This window comes from Phyllopteryx taeniolatus, chromosome 9, assembly GCF_024500385.1.
Source record: "Phyllopteryx taeniolatus isolate TA_2022b chromosome 9, UOR_Ptae_1.2, whole genome shotgun sequence".
NCBI classification, from domain to species: Eukaryota; Metazoa; Chordata; class Actinopteri; order Syngnathiformes; family Syngnathidae; genus Phyllopteryx; species Phyllopteryx taeniolatus.
In genome coordinates this window covers 9,365,060-9,372,465 of record NC_084510.1, presented here as the reverse complement: position 1 = coordinate 9,372,465, position 7,406 = coordinate 9,365,060, and positions in this window count along the sequence as shown.

Below are 7,406 nucleotides of genomic sequence, written 5' to 3'. Positions count from 1 at the left end.
TGATGGAACCATAAATTCTGCTCTTTCACAGATAGTCCTAAAGGAGAATCGTCAGCCATCAGTTTGTAACCTCAAGCTGAAGCGCACTTGGGTTCTGCAGCACCATGACAATCCAAAACACACCGGCAAATCAACTTCTTGAATAGCTTTTAAAAAAATAAATTAATAAAGGTTTTGGAGTGGCCTAGTCAAAGTCCAGACTTGAATCCGATTGAAATGCAGTGGCATAAAAAGGCCGTTGATGCTTGAAAACAATTTGAAATAAAACTAACTTCTTGGTGAAATATAAGTCATCTACTGTAGACGCTATAGGTCCTTTAAGTGGGAAATTATCCCAAACTTTGGACATTGTTTTAGCACTCTTTACTCCTGGCTCACGCTTATTGCTACGTGAGTCTGCAGTATCAGTCAGTGTGGAAAAATAATCATGGCAAAATCTCGAATTAAAAACGGTAAAATAAAAAATCTGCCACAAGCGCTATCCCTGTGTTGTGAGGGCCTGGACTTAAAAATGATGGTTCCATATAAACCATCTAGTAGTCAGCATGTAGTTATTCGATTTGTACTTAAATAACTGACTTTTGAACAAATTTTGACTATTCCCTCCTCTAAATCTATACTGTTAAAGTGTTCACCCTTTTTCCATGTTTGCTTACACTTCCTTTTACATCGTCTGCACATGCTCAGGAGGAAATGATACTGCATGGCACACAAAAAAGCCCAATCCATATGAATTTCTATTTGTTATCAAACACAAGAAATGACCAAATTTGACACTAATGAATGCTCTCAAGATAATACTTCCATTTTCGAGTAAATCTTATGATGAAATGAAAAGTAGCGCCTTTTCTTTGCAATCACATTTAGCCATCTTTGCTGCCAAATATGGAAGGCTACGTTCAGTACAGGGGATGATCCAAAAGGAAATAGAATATACAGTCCAATAATAAAACCCTCACTTCCATTTCTTTTTGCTTGAACAAACTTGGAAGTATAGCCTTTTTTCTTCTTCTATGTGCTAAATGCCAGCTGTAATGGCAGTCTTTATATAGCCACCCTAATAACCTGCTCTTATCTGTGTAAAGATAGCATTGTGTTTGCAGTGCCTCATTTTCTATGAGAACAGCAATTGGATGGATGAGGGTCTCGACTCCAGCTTGTGGACATCCTGCCCTTAATGTCTTCCTGTGCAAGATAAACAGATGCACGAGCTGTCCTGCAGGACCAACAATGCAAAAATATGAGAAAAGACAACTCGTTTCGACAGTCATCAAACCACAAGGTTCTTATCCAAGTGACTAAGAATAGGACGGTACATCACTGAAGAGATGTCTTTTCCCCCAGTATGTCATGTTAGTATAAGGATTTTGTCTTGAGTAATAACTTTAAAATGGTGAAATAGGTTTCATTTTAGACTCAACTTGATGGATATTTTAGACTAATAATAAGAACTGCAGTAAAAGAAGCATATTAAAAACAGCAGTCTCTGTGTTATTAGACTATAGATAGATTATTCATTCATTTTCCATACCGCTTATCCTCACTAGGGTCACGGGCATGCTGGAGCCTCATCCATCCATCCATCCATTTTCTGAGCCGCTTCTCTTCACTAGGGTCGCGGGCATGCTGGAGCCTATCCCAGCTATTTTCGGGCGGGAGGCAGGGCACACCCTGAACTGGTCGCCAGGAGGAAACCGGAGTACCCGGAAAAAAACCCATGCAGGCACAGGGAGAACATGCAAACTCCACACAGGTGAGGCCGGATTTGAACCTGAGTCCTCAGAACTGTGAGGCAGATGTGCTAACCAGTCGTCCACCATGCCGCCAGATAGATTATATGATAGATTATATTACATTATAGGTTATATGTTTAAAAAAAGTACGTAATAATACAGACCCAAATTCTAATGAAGTTGGGATGTTTGTGTTAACCAACACAGTGGGTACAACGCTACATCCTTGCTTATGAACAACTGAACCTTCCGGGATGCTCCTTTTATACCCAATCATGACACTCACCTGTTTCCAATTAACCAGTACACATGTGGAATGTTACAAACAGGTGTTTTTTGAGCATTCCTCACCTTTCCCAGTTGTTTATTGCCCCTGTCCCATCTTTCTTGGAACAAGTTGCAGGCATCAAATTCAAAATGAGAGAATAACTAGCTCTAAGTGGTAGAGCACTCTGCCTCTTTTTGCGCAATTGTCAAAAAAAATAAATAAATAAATAAATTGTACCGACATTACCAGATAACTAGCAACCCTTTTTTGCTCAGTGACTGTCTCAATGTCTTTATGTTTCAAAAGTGTTCTCTGTCAACTGACTGTCTGTTGTCATACTAGAGCAGCTCCAACTACCGGAGACAAATTCCTTGTGTGTTTTTTTGGACATACTTGGCAAATAAAGATGATTCTGAATAATAATAATAATAGGGGGCAACGGGGGGGCGACTGGTTAGAGCGTCTGCCTCACAGTTCTGAGGACTGGGGTTCGATTCCCGGCCCCGCCTGTGTGGAGTTTGCATGTTCTCCCCGTGCCTGCGTGGGTTTTCTCCGGGTACTCCGGTTTCCTCCCACATCCCAAAAACATGCGTGGTAGGTTGATTGAAGACTCTAAATTGCCCGTAGGTGTGAATGTGTACGCGATTGGTTGTTTGTTTATATGTGCCCTGAGATTGGCTGGCGACCAGTTCAGGGTGTACCCCACCTCTCGCCCGAAGATCACTGAGATAGGCTCCAGCATGCCCGCGGCCCTAGTGAGGATAAGCGTAACGGAAGATGAATGAATGAATAACAGCTGATACGATTGAGACGTCACGTACTAACTTGCTTGTTTCTTGAGCTCCACCTTATAGCTCATCTCACTAGCACAATACATACATATTTAAGTCAGTCAACCACATGATGCAAAATCCAATTTCTCTCGAGCTTGGGTTTGGCCTGTGGCTCTCAAGAAGGCTTATATGTCAGTCACACGAAGCGAGCACCTCAGCTTTTGGCAACGTGAATGCGGCCACACGAGACTGAAGCGCTATTTTATTATTGATGTGTGCTGAGTGATGTGTAAATTGATTTGGGTATGATAAGACTGTGATAATATCTCTATGCAAGTTTAGTATAATCATTGACAATGATGTGTCCTTAATTTTGTAGGCTACGGTCATGCTGCTCTACGTACTGACGTTGGCAAAGCCTTCTGCATGATTTACGCTGTCTTGGGTATTCCTCTGGCACTAGCCATGTCCAGAGACTCAACACTTTAGTCCGCTTTTTTTCTGCGCCGAGCCAAGAAGAGCCTGGGCTTACAAAACACAGATGTATCCATGGGCAACATGGTCCTGGTGGGATTGCTGTCCTGCATCATCACATTGTGTATTGGAGCAGCAACCTTCGCTCACTTTGAGGACTGGACTTTCTTAAATGCCTACTACTACGGCTTCATCACACTCACCACTTTTTGTTTTGGGGATTTTGTGGCTCTGCAAAAAAAGATCCTCTCCAAAAGCGTTCCCCATTTGTGGCCTTCAGCTTCATATACATACTGGTTGGACTGACAGTTATTGGAGCTTTTCTTAACCTGGTGATTCTGAGGTTTCTCCCTGTTAGCACTGAGAATCCTCACATACCATCTGAAGTGGCAGGAGAAAACTAGGGAGTTGCACAACCACACAGGGACGTTGAAACATCTGACAGGGAGACCAAAGAATGTGATGCTGGCCTCAGCAGCCGGTGCAATCTGAGTCTGCCCATTGAAGTGGGCAGCAGCTGCCTCAGCCTCCTCCATTCCCCGATGAGGAGCACCCACTTGTTTTATCTGAACATGCAGAGGACTCCAAGCAAACTAAACCATTCCATGTGTTGGTCTGCTGCCTGTGCTGTGGCCTGGACATTAAGAGCAGCCCACCTCAGTACCACTGTGAGCAGAAGGGTAGTCACAGCAACCCTGTCTTTTACAACTCAATTTCCTACAGCATACAGCAAGCCTTCTGCAGCTCGTGCATCATGTCATCACAGAACTCCCCCAGCAGCATGCTTCTCTTCCAGGACTGGAATCAGCCTCGGAGAAAGTCTTTATAACGCTTTTAAAAAGTCCATTGGTGAAACCACTGTTACGGCTGTTTCCTTGCCATAAATCTTATCATGTGAACTGTCTCAATGTGCATTCGGAAGAATTATTTTGAACTTATGGTTGCTATTTTAAGTGTGACTTTTTGCGCAAGACAATCATCTGTAACTCAATTATTTACGGTCAGTAAATAACTTCAGAACATGAAGTCCTTCATTTTTACACCAAGTTAACGTTTACAACAGCAGAAACCGGAATATAAACTCTATACAACATTCCTTGTGAGATCATCTACAAAAGCTGCCTGTACAAAGCTAACAATATTCAATTTTTATTGACATTCTCACTAATATGATATAATCATGCTAATGTTGGGTAGCATTGTAGAAATAATATCGTTAAAAAGTTTAAAATAATACCCTCGTTTAATACAAAAATGGGGAAATGTTCCAGACCCACCTGCAATAGGTGAAATTCTGCAATTATGGAGGGACCACCTTTTGCCATACTGTACCGGTATATAGTTTTACACCTCCCACATGTACAGGAAACTGATTCAAACACACCCCCACATCCCGAAAGGGTAACGTGGGTCCCCCTTCCCATGGGCTCATCACCTGAGGGAGGGGCCATAGGGGTCGGGTGCAGTGCGAGCTGGGCGGTGGCCGAAGGCGTGGACCTTGGCGATCCGATCCCTGGCTAAAGAAGCTGGCTCTAGGGACGTGGAATGTCACCTCTCTGGCAGGGAAGGAGCCTGAGCTGGTGTGTGAGGTCGAGAAGTTCCGACTAGATATAGTCTGACTCGCCTCCACGCACAGCTTGTACTCTGGTACCAGTCCTCTCGAGAGGGGTTGGACTCTCTCCCACTCTGGAGTTGCCCACAGTGAGAGGCGCCGAGCAGGTGTAGGCATACTTATTGCCCCCCGGCTCGGCGCCGGGTGGGGGGACGGGTCCTGACTCTTGTTTGTGACTATGCACCAAACAGCAGTTCAGAGTACCCAACCTTTTTGGAGTCCTTGGAGGGGGACTCCATCGTTCTGCTGGGGGACTTCAATGCTCACGTGGGCAATGACAGTGAGACCTGGAAGGGCGTGATCGGGAGGAACGCCCCCCCCAATCAGAATCTGTTCTTGTTCACGAGTGAGGGGACAATGGAACGGGAGATCGACAGGCGGATCGGTGCAGCGTCTGCAGTGATGCGGACTTTGTATTGGTCCGTTGTGGTAAAGAAGGAGCTAAGCCGAAAGGCGAAGCTTTCGATTTACCGGTCGATCTACGTTCCTACCCTCACCTATGGTCAAGAGCTGTGGGTCGCTTGCTTTTATTTGTCACTCCCAGCTGTATAGTATATATAGTATACTATATACTATAAGTATAGTATAAAACTGAAACTTACATCCATCCATTTTCTGAGCCGCTTCTCCTCACTAGGGTCACGGGCGTGCTGGAGCCTATCCCAGCTATCATCGGGCAGGAGGCGGGGAACACCCCGAACTTGTTGCCAGCCAATCGCAGGGCACATACAAACAAACAACCATTGGCACTCACATTCACACCTACGGGCAATTTAGAGTCTCCAATTCATGCAAACTTCACACAGGCGGGGCCGGGGATTGAACCCCGGTCCTCAGAACTGTGAGGTTGACGCTCTAACCAGTCGCTCACCGTGCCGCCTGAAACTTAAAAGAGGATTAAACTTTGTATATTTATTGGGGCTTGGACTCACTATCTAAATTTCCATTCGCTATTCGCATTGACAGTAAAAAATGACTCACATGAATCACAATCAAATCGTTACTCCTTGTACAATTCCGAAATAAAGACATATTGTCCAACAAATGAAGAATCAAATTTGATTATTGGAAAGCTATCTGTAGCCCCCTGGTAACGAAATTTCTGGAAAAAGCTGTTGCCAAAACCCTTTTATTTAGATTCAATTGGCTTTCTTTAACCAGGATCCCTTGGCCCTGGCCGACCATCGGTTTTGAGCCGGTATCTGTGCCGTAAAATGCGTAAATCCATGCTGATTAGCTGGGAACATCTGCTTCACTAGCCAGCTGGTTAGCTTAGCTGCTAGCCGTAGCTGGCTAGCTCTTGTCAGTCATCTGGCATGCTGTGGTAAATGTATCTTGCATAATTTTATTCCATTCATCTGACGGGGTTGCGGGCTGCCGTTAAGATCTGTGCAGCTCCTCGGGCCTCTTTCAGCGGAGATTATCATCTCGGGGAGTGATGGCATTGTGATCCATGTGATCGGCTACAGCAGCTAACAGTACAACTGCGCATATGCGCAGTTAACCAAAAATATTTTTTTAAATTATGATTTGAGATTAGTTTTTTCGATTAGTTTTTTTTTTTCAGACAAACTTGCGAGACAATTCCAATCACCACTGAGTCGTTTCTAGCTCCAATATTTATAAACCAAAATATTCAACCACAGAATGTAATTTTGTCTCATCAAAGTCCCTTAGCATATTGATGCTAACATATAATGCGATATGCCATCAATTTACTTAAAATTAGCATACTATAGATATTATGGTAACTATAAACCTTCAAACAACTGCTACTTTAACACACATGAAGAAGAAACCCATACAAAGCCATACAGTATACTGTATTCTCTGCTCTGTGGGAACATCGACTATTACTGGAGCTCAGTTGCGGACCTTCTCACTCTACGCCGTAGAAATGATCATGTCATCAGTCCGTAGAGTCTACGGGGTGATGACATGATAATTTCAATCCAAACTTGCGAGAATAATGTTTTCTTTATCACTGGCATCTTCGGACAAAAGTTAATTGCATCCATCTTCTATACTGCTTACCATCATTAAGGTTGCAGGTGTGCTGGAGCCTATCCCAACTGACTTCAGGTGAGAGACGGGGTACAGCCTGGACTGGACGAACTAGAGAAACTAGCACTCATACTCACATGCACACCTAATGCAACATGCATTTTTTTTCATATACAGTATTTATTCATTCATTTCCTGTACTGCTTATCCTCACTAGGGTTGCGGGCGTGCTGGAGCCTATCCCAGCTATATTTGGGCAGGAGGCGGGGACCTGAGCTGGTCGGCAGCCAATCGCAGGTCACATATAAACAAACAACCATTCGCACTCGCATTCACACGCACGGGCAATTTAGAGTCTTTAATTAACCTACCATGCATGTTTTTGGGATGTGGGAGGAAACCGGAGTGCCCGGAGAAAACCCACGCAGGCACGGGGAGAACATGCAAACTCCACACAGGCGAGGCCAGATTTGAACCCGGGACCTCAGAACCGTGAGGCGGATGTGCGAACCAGTCGCCCAACGTGCCGCCTTTTTTCATAT